The sequence below is a fragment of the Rhinatrema bivittatum genome, chromosome 2 (assembly GCF_901001135.1).
Source record: "Rhinatrema bivittatum chromosome 2, aRhiBiv1.1, whole genome shotgun sequence".
Classification (NCBI taxonomy): domain Eukaryota; kingdom Metazoa; phylum Chordata; class Amphibia; order Gymnophiona; family Rhinatrematidae; genus Rhinatrema; species Rhinatrema bivittatum.
The window spans coordinates 780,767,556-780,786,104 of record NC_042616.1 but is presented as its reverse complement, the minus strand read 5'-3'; positions in this window follow the sequence as shown (position 1 = coordinate 780,786,104).

Below are 18,549 nucleotides of genomic sequence, written 5' to 3'. Positions count from 1 at the left end.
TGGTAAGTCGGGGGGGGGGGGGGGATTAAGGAGAGTGAGGGGGTTTATATTTTTATTTTGGCTCAACAATCGCGATTTCCCACATATCGAACATATCTATGTTCGATATGTGGGAAATCCGATCGTTTATGTCGAATCAATTTTTTAAGTAAAAAAAAAATATGAGTTGTGTTTTACTAATGCGGTCAATCCGAATGCACACCCCTAGAATCCATGTTTCGATATGAATCTGCCTCAGGGGACTAACAATTTTTCTCTTGAAGTTCTTGTCATCCAAAGAAGTCTGAACCGCTTACACCAACATTTCGTAACTTCCGGTGTATCAAATGTCAGTCAGGGACTCTTAGCTCTCAATGCATACGTCTCACCCTGAAGCAGGCAATGGTAGTTGCCGAAACACTGGCCTATGGCGGGTTTTGGGTCTTGGTTTGCAAAAGCAGTGAATGGAGCACATAGCATGGACTTTTTTTTTAGTTTAGTCGGATGTGAAGGATTTTTTTCTGCATTGATGAGAAGTTACCCACATTCGAGATAAGTAAATAGTTTTCTCTAATAGAATAAAAACAGGTATAGCTGATCAGCAGATGATTGATTCATCGGTGCGGTTCTGAGAACGTCTGCAGCCCATTGCGAGGCAGGAGACAGGTTATTGCATTTCATGCACCTGAAGTCTGATGCTATGGCTTACACAGTATGTTATCGAGTGACATACGTTTTACACATTTGTTCTCTAAACTTTGTTATAGTTTGATATATAATATTTTTTTGCCTCTTCCTTGTTTGCTATATATTGGATCTATATAGAGAAACCATGCTGCGATCAGAGACCAAAATGAAGAAGTGTAAATGTGACAGGCTTTAAAATTTGCCACATAAAGGCAATCTATGTCAGGGGCCATAGCGGCCCCAACAGCAGTACCTTTAATTTGCTCATTAAAAAGTACCCTGGGTCCACAATCTTTGCTTTCTGGAAACGGAAGCTCCTTATCAGCTGCCAGGAACAATGATGGATTTATACATGAATTCATTATTTCCATCCACATTGAGTGGTCTGGTTTATCTGATTTTTTTTCTTTCTTTTTCCTCTGTTTTTGGTGTCACACATAGAGTTTCTAACCCAGCCTTTTGTCTGGTGCAGGCAACCTCTATTGTGATTGGTTATATCACACCATGTGATCTTTGGCTCCATTTTTAAAATCTCCTCCCCCTTTCAGAGTATTTGTATCCTGCTTTTCGGTGTCTCTGTAAAACTCGACAGCAATCACTGATTACAGTGGTTTAACCTTTGATATAAGTTGTTGCAACCCCACTGGTGTAACTTGCTGCTTTCATGTTACAGTTTGTTTTTTTTTTTTTGGGGGGGGGGGTTGGTTCATTTATGTTCTTTGTTTTTTCTTATAAAAGACCGGGCGGACCTTGTGTCCGGCCGGTCGGATTAATGCAGGCCCAGGCCCACTCGAGGAGCGAGCGGAGAACTGGGGGGGGGGGGGGGGGGAGGATACGCGGCGCGGGTTAAGCCGACGGGGTGGGATCGCGTGCAAGTGATAAAGAGTAGGGGGGGGGGGGTGGTAGGCGAGTGGGGAGAGCGAGCGTGGTAGTCAGGGATTGGTCCAGAGGGAATCTGCGGGTTTCGTGGTGACGGCGGATTGGCTAAAAATATTTTGAATCTTGGGAAGGGAGGGGGAGAGTGAGTTCGGCGCGGCAGTTCCGGGGCTTAGCGGGTTGAGACGGTCCGTTTTTCCGCGAGGGAAGGTTAAGAGGATTAAGCAATTAAAAAAAAAAAAAAAAAAAAAGCGTACCGTTGATTACTGCGGGTTGCGGTGGTCTGTGCAGGAGGAGGAGGTTGAGAGCGGTGATAGCAGGCGAGGCGAGATGGCGAGCGGGGGAGCTGACTTGGAAGCTGAGGAGTTGGATCAGGTCCTGGCAGCGTTTCTTGATTCCGAGGAGGCAGCATGGGTGCCAGAGGAGGACACTGTTTGCAGTGGCGAAATGCGAGCGGTCCCGGAGCGGGTGAGCTATAACGGAGGCCGAGACAGAGGCGGTTCAGATCGGAGGGGAGGGGTTGCAATCAGGGGAGTGACGATGGGCGGTGATAGGGAGCCAGTCGGGAGCTTGTGTCTGCCGGCTCAGGTGGCTCCGGCTCGGGGAGTAGGCAGGGGGTGGGGCACGAGATTAGCTCGACAGCATGCTTCGGGGCGGAGTGGAAGAGCAGTGCAAGGGGGCGGGGTGCCTAGATCTGTCGGGGGTGCGATTTCAGCCGATGCTGGAACTGAGTGTGGGATTTTTAACAGTGAGAGAGGGCTGTTTGGTTTGCATGGTCGGAGGGGTAGGGGGGTGCCAGCAGGTAATTCTGAGGCTTCAGAAGGACAAGGTGTCCAGAGGGTTAGAGGATCTAAAAGGGGCTGTGTTTCTACATTGCTTTTAGCTCGGGAGCAGGTGGGGGGTTCAAAGGAGAGTGGGGACAGGTCATTTCGGGGACAAGCAGGAGCTAGGGGAATGCCTAGGTGCGCTGTGCAAGGGGGAAGGGGGAGGGGAAGGTCTATTCCCAGTACATGGTTATCTGGTGGTGAGGGGAGAGCTGGTAGGGGGATTGAGAGTCTTGGCTTAGGCAGACTTTCAAGAGGGGATATGGGGGGAAGCAATTGGGGGTTGGCAGGGTTTGGGGTGGAGCGAGAGTGGGACCTCGTGGCTGGTGTGGCCTCTGCTTCTGCTTCTACAGTTTTTCCTCAGAGAGATGAGACTGTGGAGGATGGTGAGAGGCCGGGTCCGTCGCGACAGGAAGCCTGGAGAAATGAGGAGCCTGGAGAGGAGGCAGGAGCTCCGAGAGAGCCGTTAAACGTGGCGGATGAGGTGTTGGAGGAACCCGAACAGGAGGGTGAGTTTATTATTTTTCCCAGGATGAGACAGGGAATGGTCCCTAGCAATAGAGGAGCAGGGGAGTTGGGGGAGGTAAAAAAAGGGGGAGGGGGTATGGTGGTAAAACAGGCTTTACAAGAAGATGTAGAGGAGGTTGGTGTGGGGAAAAAAAGGGGGTCTGCAAGGTCGGGGAAGGCTAAGAAGAAAAGAAAAAGGGTACGTTCTAGTTCGTCCGATTCATCGTCTTCATCTTCTTCGTCCTCATCGTCGTCGTCTAGCTCGGAGAGTTCAGGGCAGGCGGTGAAGGCGGGGGGAGGGGTTTCTGTGCGAGGTGCTCCTGCATTGGTGGCCTTTACGGAGCTTTGGGAGGAAGTGCCGCGTTCCCTTCGCAGGCGAATCAGACGGCGACAGTTTATTGATATATTCCAGTTGCTGGAGGGTAGGAGGGGCAAACGTAAGGAGAAGAAAAAGCGTAGTAAAGGCGTGCGATTTCCAGGTGCGCAGCTTAAGGTGGCCAGGAATATCCATAATTGGATGCGCGCCTTTTTAAGACTTGCAAGTGTGGTAGGAAAACAAGATCCCTCTCAATATGGGCCTTTGTTATCTTATGCTGATGCTATTCTAGCGGCTAGCAAGACTTATGAGGGTTGGTCTTGGTTAAATTATGATGAGAGATTCCGAGACCGGATGGAGGAGAATAAGTTCATTTCTTGGGGCACGCAGGATGTGGGGCTTTGGCTTACACAGATGGCCACCAAGGCTCCAGCGGGCGGTTCGGGGCAGGGTCTAGGGGCTAGTGCCGGATCAGGGCGGTCCTTTCGGAGGGACGCTTCCGTTAGTGGCTCACGACAGAGTGGTGGGGGGCGAAGTGACGTGTGCTGGCGATATAATCGCTCCACATGCAACTTCCCGGACTGTAAATTCCGGCATGCTTGCTCCTCTTGTGGAGCAGGACATCCGGCTGCAAAATGCTTCAAACGACAGGGAGAGGGTTCTGCCGCGGGTCAGTCCGCCAAAAGTTCGGGTAAACCGGGATTGTGAACGAGCGCCGACTCCTATTAGAGTAGATGTGATGAGGCCTTGGTTGCGGGAGTACCCGATCAAGGACGCGGCGTTGTTATTATTGCAGGGTTTTACAGATGGTTTTCGGATACCATTCGGCGGGGGAAGGGAAATAGGGGGGGGGGGGGACAATTGTCCGTCAGTACGGCGACTGGTGGACGTGGTACAGGATAAGTTGCAGGCAGAAATTTTATTAGGACGAATTGCTGGTCCGTTCAAGGAGGCTCCGTTTCAGGATTTGGTGCTGTCTCCTTTGGCAGTGATTCCTAAAAGGGAGCCGGGAAAATTTAGGCTTATTCACAATCTTTCTTTCCCAGAGGGCAGATCGGTGAATGAGGGCATCCCTAGAGAATTATGTACGGTGCGATATGCATCTTTTGACTCGGCGGTGCGTGTAGTCAAGCGGGGCGGTCCGGGTGCCTTGATGGCTAAGGTGGATATTGAATCGGCGTTTCGATTATTGCCGGTTCATCCAGACAGTTTCCATTTGTTCGGGTTTCGATTTAAACAGGAGTACTACTTTGATAAGTGCATGCCGATGGGTTGCTCTATAGCTTGCGCTTCTTTTGAGAAGTTTAGTTCCTTTGTGCACTGGGTGGTTCAGACTAAAGCTGGATCCAGATTGCTAGTGCATTATTTGGATGATTTTCTGTTTGTGGGTGAAGCCGGGTCAGGAGAATGTGGTCGTATGTTGGAATGTTTTCAGGGGGTGGCTGAGGATTTCGGGATTCCTCTCGCGCAGAATAAGACTGAGGGGCCTAGTACTAGTCTGGTTTTTCTAGGAATTGAGCTCGATTCAGTGGCTATGGTATCGCGTTTGCCGGTGGATAAGGTGGGGCATTTACGTGTGTTGGTGCGAGAAGCCGTGAGTCGGCCTAAGCTGACTTTGCGGGAATTGCAGTCTTTAGTTGGAAGTCTCAATTTTGCCTGCCGAGTTATACCTATGAGCAGAGTGTTCTTGCGTAGGTTGTCACATGCGATGTGTGGATTAAAACAAAGGCATCATAGAGTTAGGAATTCGCGTTGGTTACGTGAGGATCTGCGGCTATGGGATACTTTCCTGGAAAATTTTAATGGAGTGGCGCTGTGGCAATCTGACCCTCTGTCCAACCATGACTTAGACTTGTTCACGGATGCGGCGGGGTCAGTGGGTTTTGGGGCTTATTTTCAAGGAGCTTGGTGTGCTGCTAGTTGGCCTGACGACTGGGTAACAGCGGGGGTTATAAGGAATATTGCGTTCCTGGAGTTATTTCCAATTGTGGTGGCGGTGCACATCTGGGGAGCTCAGTTGAGGGGAAAGAGAGTGGTGTTTTGGAGTGATAATATGGGAGTTGTCGAAGTCATCAACAAGAGATCGGCCCGTTGTAGTCGAGTTTCGGAGCTGTTGCGCGAGTTGATTTTACAATGTATGTCCTTAAATGTGACAATATGGGCCCGACATGTCCCGGGAATATCTAATGGTGTGGCTGACTCTCTTTCTCGTTTCAAGTGGGAATTGTTTCGAGAACTTGCCCCAGAAGCGGAGCTTTATGGAATTCCGGTGCCGTCTTCCCTTTGGAGATTTGGTTCCCAGAATCCTGGAAAATGCTGCGAGCTTCACTAGCGCCTTCAACATGGAAAAGTTATGTGGGTGGTGCAAGAAGGGTGGCAGCGTTTTTGTTGAATTTAGGTTGGGGGGGAGGTCCGATTTCGGATATGGCGCTGGTGCGATTTATAGAGCACGCTAGGGCGAGCGGTTGTTCGCGGTCGGAGGTAGGACGGCAGTTGACAGGTTTCTTGTTCTTCATGAAAGCGCATGGTTGGGGATTTCCAGCGGGTCGATTCATAGTGCGACGGTTGTTGGTGGGTTGGTCTCGGGGGATAGTGAGTAGGCCGGATCAGAGACTTCCAATCACGCATGATATTTTAGTCATGTTGTGGGAAGTTTTGTCGGAAGTGTGCTCATCCCCGTATGAAACGAGTTTATTCAGGGTGGCATTTGTTTTTGCGTTCTTTGGTGCCTTCCGGATCAGTGAGTTGGTGGCTCGGGCGGTTGGTAACAGGGATTACCCAGGAATATTAGCACGGAACATATTGGTGACAAATAAATCGGTGGTGATTATGATTCCTAAATCTAAAACAGATCAGCAAGGGCGCGGTTCGCCGGTAGTGTTGTCAGCAGTGCCGGGGTTAGTTTCGTGTCCAGTGCGAAATGCAGTGTTATATTGTCAAAGGAGACCGGAAGGGGCGGATCATTTTTTGGTGCATGAGGACCTCCGGCCCTTGACTAAATATCAGTTTGCAATGGTACTTCGTAGGGCCTTGCACTTGGTAGGTTTGGAAGGGAGTCGATTCGGGATGCATTCCTTTAGAATTGGGGCGGCAACTTCGGCGGCAGGTGCGGGGTTGACCGGAAACGTAATACAGCGGATTGGTCAGTGGAGGTCTGGAGCGTACAGGAGTTATGTTCGCCCGGATGCTGGGCGTGAATGAGCAATGTCTAACTTCCGTTTCTTTGCAGGTGCGGTGCCCGAGACAATGGAGGTGTGGATCATTGGGCATTCATACATTTTTTGGGCGCACAGACATGCCTGCGGCCGTCCTTATGGCCAACATTTGGATCTGCAGCACAGAGGGGTGCGGGTTCGTTGGTTGGGGCGCAGAGGAATGCTTTGGGACGAGCTCATTCCTTGCGTGAAGCGGGAGCGAGAGCGTCGTGCGGCACCTCGGGTTTTGATTGTGCATTTGGGGGGAAATGATTGGGGTACAATGACGGCCAAGCAATTCATCAACATAGTTCGGAAGGACTTAATGACAGTGTCCATATTGCTGCCTACGACTCTCTTGTGCTGGTCGGACATTGTTGTACGGCCAGTGGAGGGGGGCAACATTATGTGGCGACGTTGCAGATCAAAGGCAAACCAGCAAATTGGGGCCTGGTTGGCACGTCTGGGAGGTCGCCACATAAAATATGATTGGTCATGGGGTACGGTTACGGGTCTTTTCCAGGAGGATGGTGTTCACCTTTCCTTCTTAGGACTGGACCTGTTTCTGAACTCTATTCAAGAGGCCTTGGAAGAGTTATTTCCAAGGTAAACGAGGCCGCATCTTTGGGGGTCACAGGGCATTGATTGCCTGTGTCTGTGGCGGTTGGTCCGAGCCATACCAGTTCAATTATGGGGATATGTTGGATGGATTATGGTAATAAGCAAACGGTTGGCAACAGGGGCTGTTGTCAGTTGTTGGCTCCTTGCCGGAAAGTGGCGGGAGCTCCTTGGCCAGACTCCTTGCAAGTTGGCGGCGGGAGTCCACCCAGGTTGGCTCCTGGCAGGTGAGAGGCGGGAGTCAGAACCTGGTGTGTGGAAGGCCGAAGAGCGAGCCGTGTGGCTGGTAAGCTATCTTGCCGGATGGTGGCGGATAGACCGGTGGGGGGTGTTTGCTATACCAAAATGTGTGTTGTATTTTGTTACTTCTGTGTTAAAGGCTCGGACCGTTTGGTGATTAAAGCTGCGGCCTTGTTTTACCCAAATAATGTCTCTGTATTTAATTGATTGTAAGAGGGTGGTTGCGAGTGAGTGAGGTCCTGGATGCCTGTATTATAGCTGTCTGAAGTGCCTGGGCAGCTTTGTCGTTTTCTATTTTCTATGCAATAGTTATACTATGAACCCTCTGATATGTAATTTGCTTCCAAGTCTTTGGACTCGGTAGCCATTATATTGTGTGGGTCTTGTGTCCTTGCTCTTTACCCTGCTTTTATTGCTCCTTTTGCATCTGTTTTGAGCTACTCCCTCCCAATGCAGTCAACGTGGCGAGACAAAGTCTATGTCAGGGGACCCGAAATTGTCTATCTTCACACTGTTTGGATTTACACTAAAGATGGATTTCAACTCTCTTAAGTGACCAAGATGGTCTTCCTTACAAGAAAGCATCCTTATCTCCATCGGCTCTTCCTCTCCACCTCATTTATGCTTATAACATAAACAGACATATTACATATTGTCTAAGTCAAAATAGGAGCCCATTATAGAATGAATGATGATAAATGCACCTACGGAGCATAGTATTAAAATAAATAATATTAGCAGATTGGACTCTAAGGGATACATTTTCAATACATAACAATATAATATCATAGTAATGACGGCAGAAAAAGAGCAAATGGTCCATGCAATCTGCCTAGCAATTTTTTTATGGTAGTAACTGCCGCTTTGTGCAGGTTACCCCCCATGTTTCTGTTAAGGGTATTAACTGCAATTCCATGCCAGTTACCCACAAGCCATATGTGAAGGGAAGTATTATTTACAATCAAAACCAAGCAACTGTCAAACCTATAAGAAAATTACTGCTAGCAATATTTTTACGGGGTAAACCGCCTTCTTGATAATTCAGGCAATGCTTTTTGAACGTGCTTTGCTTTTGGACTTGGCCAAAGAAGCAGTCCTGTGTTTTTTCCCTAATATCTGCATATCAGCACCTCAGACTGTAAAAGTCGGGACCCAGCACTGGCTGTCATCTGAATCCAATTCCCCTTTTTGCCCCTGCTGTCGAAGCGCACAGCAATCTTACAGTTGCATCAAAAGCATAAAGGCTAATTGGTTATGGGTAGTAATCCCGCTCCATGCACAATTTTCTTCATTTCCAACCTTTAGGATCTGGAGTATTTACTATTTATCCCATGTCCTTTTGAATTCCTTTACTGTTTTCGTTCTTACCACCTGTTCTGGAAGGGCATTCACTACCCTCTCCATGAAGAAATATTTCCTGATGTTGGTTCTGGAGTTTCATTTCGTGACCCCTAATTCTAGTTTCCTTTCCAATGGAAAAGTTTTGAAGTTCGTGCATTATTAAAACCTTTCAGGTATCTGAAGATCTGTGTCGTATTTCCCGTGCACCTCCTTTTTTCCAGGATATACATATTTAGATCCTTCAGCCTCTCCCCATAAGAGCGCTTAAAGTCAGATGATTTCCAAGAACAAGTTACCTGTGTCCTTTGTGCTTGAAAATCATCTTGTAATACAGCTTAAGTACACATATATGCTTACACAGTGTGAAATGATGGCAGAAAGGACACATGATAGTGGCCTTCCTAGTAGAAAGCATACATTTTTTATATTAAAATGTACATAAATAGTTTTCAAAAATGCTTCTGAAATGCCCTCCTCTTTCTCCCCCTCCAGACAGCCTCTTTTCTATGAGGCCAGAAGTACTCCCAAACTTTCTGGTGGCTAAATTCACTTTGTTGAATATAGCATGATTTAAATGGGGCCAGTGCAAACATATTTGGCACCCTAGGTGAACCTTTGCTCATTCACCCCCCCCCCCCCCCCCCCACACACACACACTTAATTACTCCAGCAGAGAGCTCACCCCTTTGATGGTATTGGTTCTGGTAAAACACCCCCCCTCTAGACCTCACACTGGCAGGATTTTGTTGCCCCCCAAATCTTGGCATCCTGAGCAATGTCTAGTTTGCCTAATGGAGGCACCGGCCCTGTTACCCACCCATTTTAATATAAAAAATTTGTAATAGTGTAAAGCCTTTGATAACTTAGCCCTAAAAGATGGGTCTGATTTATCAAAAGATTTTTATTTCAGGGAAAAACTAGGAGAAAACCTGTGCTTATTCAAGTATTTGATATCTAATGTAGGCCATTCTAAATGATATACTCTTTCCATATTCTGTAATGAAGAGTCAGTAATAACGTGAAAGATGTGAGCTAATCAATAGAATGAAATGGGATTGAAATGCCTTGTTGAGCAGAATTCTAGAGTACATTATGTCTCTACAAATTACTTTTGAGATGTGTGTTTATTGAATTAGAACAGGAAAGTTCTTGTTTTGAAGGCCATTTTAACTCATGGCATGTAGCTGTTTTGAATTATTGTCTTTAGCTGCAGAACATTTTAAGGTAAAAGACATTCTTCCATTCAGGTTCTGAATTGCTGGGCACATAAATTAGGCTGAATAAGAATCGTGCCTGGAGCAGACTGCATTCTGTAGGTTTTACAATCACATTCTGATTGTGCCAGACTGAGGCTGTTCAGGGCAAAAGGAGAATGCATTTCCTTATTCATAAGTATCATTGATTCTTAACATTAGTTAAATTAACTTTGGGTCTCAGACAGGAGAAGCAAATGAAAAATAGTTCTCATTTTGATGCTTCAAGCAGTTCAATAAAATAAATAACGAAGTAATGTTCAGGAAAGGGCATGAGTAGGCACCGTGATGTCAGTGAGCCATGATTCAGCCTGACATTCTGAAGAGGAATCGGGCTTCAGATTGCCATATAAGAGGCAACTGTCAAACCTCCCACCTATTTGCAAAGTGCTGGAAGGACCTTGTTCTTAATTTTTAAAGACACGCACTTTCCCTTTCACAGCTCTTTGCACTTTCCTTTTTATGCAGCTATAATTCCTATGGAAAACAAGGCACATTGACTTAGCACGCGCATAGTAGAAAATGTCCCCATTAGAGTGGCCATACAGTTCTAATGCAAGGAAACCTGTAAACACATTGGCTGAATACTAGTAGGATCCTGTTACTTACCGAAGAGAAACTCAATTGCATGAGCATTTGGAGCATATAGGTCAGGTTTTAACTCCCATGTGCACACAATAGATGTTAATTAATTTTGTTGAACTTCAGGGTTTGCAACATTCATCATGGAAGTCTCTTCTCTCAGTGAGCATTCTCATGCCAAGCGGTGTTCCAGATGAGTTTTGCTTTATTAAGTCAATACAGATGACTTACATTTTTTTTCTCTCTGGGAGCAGCACTCCTGTTATACCTAAGGTTTCTGAAGACAGAAACAACTTTTTGATCTTTTAGAAGGTTGATTTAATCTGTATTGTTTGTTTTTATTCTTATTTTATCTTTATTATTTTAATGTAATATTTTTTAATTTGTTTGGATATTGTGTATGTAATGATGTAAACCGCTATGATCAAACCATATGGAGAGTGAGATATACCAAAATGTTTTAAATAAATAAAATAAAGATGAAATTTAAACTCAAAACTGAAATACAAAGTTAAGTCAACAGGGAGGGCCAGTGCAGCTCTGGGAGTAGAGAGCCATCAGGCGGTTGGCACACAGTTTTGGCTCCCTGGAAAAAGAAGGATGTTTTGACTCCTCTCCCATTTTTACATCATCAACCACATCATTCATCAAAACGCATTATGGCATTTAACATGTGTAAAAAATATAGCAATACAAATTTCTGAGGGGGGTGGGAGCTGGGTGTGATTTAGTTAAATTAGGGGCAATAGCATATGTTAGGCTATTGCATTGTTTTAGAGAGAGAGAGAGAGAGAGAGAGAGAGAGAGAGAGAGAGAGAGACTACTTACAAGGCCCTCCTAGAGGGCAGTATTTATATCTCTATAGGAGGGTCACCTAATAGGTCATGGTGAGGTATTGGTGGTAGTTTAGTGTTTAGGGGCCAGTTTTGCATGTAGAGTGAGAAGTACGAACAGTACGGTACACCTTGGTGAAGATTTGATGTCATTTGGAGTGAGGAAAGTCTCAAAAAGATGAAATTTTGAAGTATGTTCTCTCACCCTAGCTTGATGGTACCCTGTTATAGAGTCCATCAAGCTAGGGTGAGAGAACATAGTAGAAATTTCATTTCTGGGGACTAAACACTCCAGTATAACAAAGAAGAAAGCTAGAGTGAGAAGAATTCCCCAAAGCTTCAAAAGAGAGCGGAAACAACAGTGGAATGAAGCCATAAAGGCAGCATGAGAGTGCCAAAAGTGGCATCAGCATCCTAAGACAGCATGAAGGGGGAAATAAAGCAGAAAAGGTGGCAGGAAAAAAAACCTAAGGCACTGATTAAGGGGCCAAGCAGCACAAAGAGTGGCATCTACACATCAAAGCAACATGAGAGTTGCAAAATATCCCCTCCCTACCCCACCCCAGCCAGAGTGGCAGGAATACCTCAAGGTGTAATGTATGGGGTTTGGCAAAGGCAGAGAGGCAGAAAGAGCCTCATGGTATAAGGAATGTGTATGGCAGCAAGTCTGAATGTCATAGAGGCTGCCAAGGTGTAGCATAAGGTTTATAGCAGCAAGCAGCACGGCATGGGAGATATCAGTCATACTGTTGAAGCACTTGACACTTGGCAGATTTAGTCGAGAGAATAAACTGTGATAACTATCATTTTTATAATATAAGCTTTTATTACATTCCCTACTTGAGCTCTGTCATGCTAATGAGAGAAATTATATGGGTTTCTTGTGAAATGGGCTTTCTGAATGAAACTTTAATCATATTCAGAGAATATAAATTATTTCAATTTATAATCAATGTGGTTTTCCTAGTAAGCTGTGAGGTTTGCTTTATTAAGAAAGCTATTCCCATATTCTGTAACTGTACTCAGGCTGTTCCATTTTTTGATTTTCTGGTTTTGCATAAGTTCTCTCTACCTACTGAAGCTTTTATCACATTCTGAACATTGAAATTATTTCTCCTCAGCATTTTTTGCTTTTAATTCTTTCTTCTGACGAAGGAATTTTGTAGGCTTTTCCCATATTCTGTAGCTGAATTCAGGCTCTTCCATTTCTTGATTTTCTAGTTTACTTGATTTTTGGGGATATGGCAGGTAGGCATTTGGCAGCAAGTCCCCTATGGTGGTATTAGCAATATGGCAGGGAACAGTGCCCTTCCAAGACAATGGAAATCCTCAGTACATGACATGCTCGGCCTTCAAGACTGATGTCACAGGATCTGGAAAGCAGTGATAGGTTGGATCAATGTTGTCTTTGTGTTGTGGTCTTCATGACAATAGTTGAAAGCTTTACACATTATTTACTGGGAAGGGCTGGCTGCTACTTACTATGTAGTTATAATTACTGACTTCTACTCCCCATTTATATCTGTGGCCCATAGAAAAGAATGAAGAACAAAATGAATGAGATAAATATGATTTGTTAAATTCATGAAATCCAGAAGAGGGTATTGTTTCAGTCTCAGAGCGCCAAGAAGAAAGCTTTGATCTAGATTCAGAGCACACTGATGGATGCACTGTTCCAGCCTTGGAGTGCCCAGAAAAGGGTGCTGTTCCCAACTTGGAGTGCATAGAAGAGGGCGCTGTTTTTGACTCAGAATAGTCACAAGGAGGCACTGTTCCAGATCTTCAGCTGTCCAGCCAAGCGCTGTCCAGCCTTGCCTCATCCAGCCTTGGAACACCCCGACTTGTCAATCTAGTTCCACCAAGATACCAGCCTAGTACTCATGAAACAAGCTGCTGCTTGCTATAGCCCCCATGGACAATGCCTGCTATGATTTCTCCTCACCTGCAGATAACTTCAATGATCCTCACCACCAGCTTTGCTAAGCTCACTGCTCTCACCATACCCAAGTCTCAGCCCTATATAACCCAGCCTTGTCAGAACCAACTTGACTCATCATGGAGTCACCCTTGGTTCTCTGACCTGTCCATTCTTGTCTTGTACCTTGCCTTGTGGCCTCCGGGCCTTCTTGTTCCTTGCTCCTTGTCTTTTGGCCTACTCTAGGGCTTGCCTTGTCTTGTGGCCTCCAGGCCTGCTCTTCTCTTGTATCCTGCTTTGTGGCATTCCAGGCCTTTCTGTACCTAGGAGCCTTCACGCCTATAGCCTAGTGGCCTTCGGGCCTCCGGTCTTCTGCCTAATCCTTAACTGGTCTTGTCCTGTCAGCCATGTCCAGTTCTGTTTTTGTTTGGTGTTGTCTTGCTCTGCTCAACTAGTAACCTATCTCTGCTTTGCCTTACCCATGGAAGAACTACCATTTTAACAAGATATACTCAACTAGTAAAGAAAGAGGGAAATCTGACATCTAGATAAATCAGTTAGAGTTTTTGTAATTACTTTAGGGTAGTTTAATTGATATAATGTTTTTAATAGTGAAGACACCACAATGCCCAAATACCAAGCCTCCTCACCTGAAGCCTACTACCATTTCCCCTGCCACCCCCCCCCCCCCCCCCCCTCAGTTCTGGCCCAGGCCATCGCCCCTGTATGATGCCCCCACGGCCAATTTTCTAAAGGAACTGTTATACTCAAACTACTTATTTATATTATCAGTTAAATGAACTCTCTTATCAAATCAATTGTTTTAGTGTTTTTTTAGTGTTTTTTGCTATTTGGCATTACTCTTCTGGAACGTTTTCTCAAACTTCTCCTCTCTTTCTTAAATAATCCTGAATTGTACTCCCTTGTTCATTGTAACTTTCTTTCTTTCATCCAGTTAAATGGTTTCCCCTGGTTCTGCTGTAAACCGGTACGATAAGACTTGGTCTTGAGCATCGGTATATTAAAAATAAATAAATAAATATTTCATCCCATAATCTATTACAAAATTACCAATGTGATCTAGTAAACATTGAACAGATCCTACCCTAAGCAATACTGATTTTGTATAATTAACTTTGTCTCCAGTTAGGGTACCATATTTTTTTAATAAAGATATCAAGGCACTAATTGAAGTCTTTCCTTTTGTTAAATATAATAAAATGTCATCTGTATATAAAGACATTTTGGGTGTCACTGATTGTATTGTGACCCCCCTCAATTGCTCTGGATTCCCTTACCCCTTATGCTAGAGGTTCCAAGGCTAGGTTAAATAAAGTAGGGGAAAGGGGGTCACCCCTGTCGCATCCCCTTCAGAATGAAAAAAGGCAAAGAAGGGACACCGTCAACCAGAGTCTGTGCCATAGGATGATGATATAAGGCCAGTTTTCAAGCTAAAAATTGAGGGGCCAATTCAAGATGTTTTTTTTACTACAGATTTTATAATCTTTTATGCATGGAATGCAATCGCTGTTTTTCAAACCTATTTTATATCAAAAGACATTTTGGGGTACTTGGAGGAAGTTTATTGTGCTACTCCTTCCCATGATGAAGAAGACCTTTCCATTTGCAGACCTTGGTGGCAATGGGTAAAAAGGAAGATGCAAGGATGAAAATTCTGGACTTAGGGTATGCCTTCCAGAGGAGAGGACAAGATCCAGGAGAAGGGAAGTAAAGGAGGAGGGTGGGCAGGATAAGGATATCAATACAGGATAGAAAACATTTGACCTTATTCTGAATACAATCTGTTTCTGTTTATGATTTGGATAGTGGTTAATAAAAACATTATGATAAAAAAAAAGTACTTTAGCTTAGCCTTCCATCCCTTAGAAATTTTAACTGGATAACAAATCATCTAAATTAATATGCAGAAAGTAGTCCAGCAGCGATACGGATGCTTTCCGGTCTTTTGCACCGAGTGCCACATGTATGATTATCTCCCAGCTGGTGAGAGGCTGTATGTGTGTGCTAGGTGCAAAGAGCTCCTACTCTCATAGAATAAGTTTGATCTCTGGAGACTATAGTGACAGACTTGGGGAGCTGAGGAAGACAGAGAGGTATATAGAGGAGACCTTCAGGGAACATAGTAGAGAAGATCCACCTCCAATCTAGCAGCCCGTGTGCTTCCTTAAAGGAGAAAGGTCACCTAGAAGGAAAGCATCACCTTGTTGAGGCAGAAAGCCTGTAGCTAGGACCAGCCCTCAAGGTGATGTAGTACCCTTTCACACTGAGGATAGGTCTTCAGGGGCACGTGCCCAGGAGGGAAGAGAACGATGGTTGTTATAGTTGGTGACTTGATTATTAGAAAGGTTGATAGCTGGGTAGCTGATGGATGTGAGGATTTGTTTGGTAACTTGCCTGTGTGGTGAGATGGTGGCAGACCACATGCATCACATAAATAGGATTTTAAATAGTGCTGTAAAAGAGCCAGCAATCTTGGTATATGTGGGTACCAATGACATAGGAAAGTGTAGGAGGGATGTTCTGGAAGCCAAATTTAGGACTTTAGGTATAAAGTTGAAATCCAGAACCTCCAAGGTAGCATTCTCAGAAGAGATCCCCATTCCACATTCAGGACCCCAGAGGCAGGTACAGCTCCAGAGTCTAAATGCGTGGATGCATGCAGAGAAGACGATTTTATGTTTGTTAAGAACTGGGCCTCATTTTGGGGAAGGAGAGACCTTTTCTGAAAGGATGAGTTCCACCTTAACCAGAGTGGAACCAGGCTGCTGGCACTAATCTTTAAAAAAGAGATAGCGCAGCTTTTAAACTAGTAGATGAGGGAAAGCTGACAGTCTCTCAGAAGCTCATGGTTAGGGGTGAGTGGGTAAGGATTGTATGTGTGTGTATGGGAAATATGGGGGTGTACACTTCACTTCCACAATTCCAGTACACATTCCATCCTCTCACACCTCTCTCCCTGGAATGTCTGCAAGACACACTTCACGGAGTAAACCTACATCTCTTCACAATACCCTTAGGGGCAGATTTTAAAAAAGTACACGGCTCGGCACGCACAAGGCTGCGCAAAATCGCCAGCCTGCACGCGCCAAGCCGTGAGCCTGCCTCCGTTGCCTCTGAGGCCGCTCCGAAATCGGAGCGGCCTAGGAGGGAACTTTCCTTCCGGTGCCGGCGTAACTTGAGCACGTGGGCCGGCTCCCAGCGCGCCATGTTCCGGTACGGGGGCTGGTCCGGAGGCCACAGCCACGCCCCCTGGAACACCCCCCCCCCCGATGACGCGCCGGCTGCGACACGGCCCCCGACACGCCTCCCCCAGGAAAGCCCCGGGATTTACACGCGTCCCGGGGCTTTGCGTGCACCAGCAGCCTATGCAGCATAGGCTTCGCGCGCAGGGGGAGCTTGGGGCAGGTTTTCAGGGGGTACGCGCGTAACTTATGCGCGTACCCCTTTGAAAATCTGCCCCTTAATGTCTCACACACCCATACACACATCCTTTTATATTCCCTGCTCACACCCCCTCATCCATCCTACCCTCATCCCCTACAGATACATACCACATATACCTTTCTCACACTACACACAACCCTGCTGTTCTACACAATCCTCTTAGACACCCCATGCCCCCATCCTGAGCAACATACACACACACTTTCAGATCTTAAATAACACGCACACATTCAGAATAACGTACAAACACCCAGAGCAACTGTATCACACAAAGACACACGCCCACACATGCACACACACACACACACACACACACACACACACACCTTATAGAGTAATAAAACATGCTTTTTTTAAAGTTGCTATGCAATTCTAGACTTGTTTTTTTAAATTGTTTTCTTTATTTATAGTGTCAGTGCTACTAGAGCACAGATGGTTGTTTTTATTAATTTACACCCTTGTATTAAATGAGGTGCACTTGCAAAAGTCAGAAGCATTTGTCATGATGCCACACAAAGCAAAAGCACAGCAAGCACCTAAATGGATTCATTTTAATGTGAAGGAACTCTTCACACACTTGGCAAATGAAACAGTAAAAACAGAATGTACTGGCATGATAAATCCCACTTGAAATGGCTTCCATCTAATCTTGCCCAGAATGTATTTTGTCCCTTGATGATAAATTAGCCTCTTCATATTAGCAAATCTCTCCATCCTCATGTGCCTGATTAAGAGGATGAGGGAGTGAGTCTGTGTATACACAGTATCAATTTTACTTTGAATTCAGCTAGAAGCTCATCTAACTCTTTCACAGGGCCCAGCATCACCAGCCGTCAGTACTTGAGTTATGCTTGTAGGCATTAGAAAACATTTTTCTAAATTCTAAAATTTCCTGCCTATGCAAGTCTTCAAGTATTGGTACTTTTATAACTGAATGAGATACCATTTATTTTTTTATGCAGTTCTGCTTAGTCAAATGATAATACTAATTAGTCTTATCAGCAATTTGATTTCATTATATTTCATTATATTTCTTTTCCTACTGGAAAGAACATCAGCCAAAATTTAAATTTCATGTTGTTTCCTAGCCTTCATGAAAATTTTAAAGATCATCGCTCATATGCTTTTTCCCCTTTCTAAATTTAAATGCTAAATCAATAAAATCTACAAGGAAATTGTAGGGACATAGGGTACCATACTGATGACACTGTTTTCAGTCATTTAATGGTTTTACCTTTTAACAATATCAATCACAAACAACACCCATCTACCTTTAACAATACCATAATGTTTACCTTTAATCTTTGTTCAACTTTGATTCAACATGTCCAGTAACCAGAGAAACAGACACTGTTCATAGGACATACTCTAATATCAGAATTTTCTCAGAGTCATCCTTCAGAATTGATAGACTTTAGTTTATTGATGTATTATTCACATCTACAGGAAGATCAAAGTGATTCATAAAATCAAATTAACATAGTTAACAAACTCTTCTAAATTTAGATAATTAATGACAGACCAAAAAGCATCAAAGCTATCTGACTTTGGTCACTTGCACGTCCATAAGTAAAAAATTATGTGATAATTTCTATTCAATTTATTCCCAAGTGTATTAGTGTCTGTATAGAACAAAAGCCTCCAATTCACTTGATCAGGGAGATCATCTGCTATTGCTAGAGAAAAATCATACTAGGGAGAGGTGACATAAGTAGCTGCTGAAAGGTATTACCTCAGTATCAAGAAATATCAAGTATGCTGACCTGCAAGGGTCTGCACTTTCTCTATTACTTTTTAATATCTTTATGAGCCCCATGGGGAGGATAATCCATAAACTTGGATTCATATGTCACCCCTTTGCCGATGATATTAGTAGTCTATGGGTATACATCACGTCAAACTTTGTATTTACAGGTGGG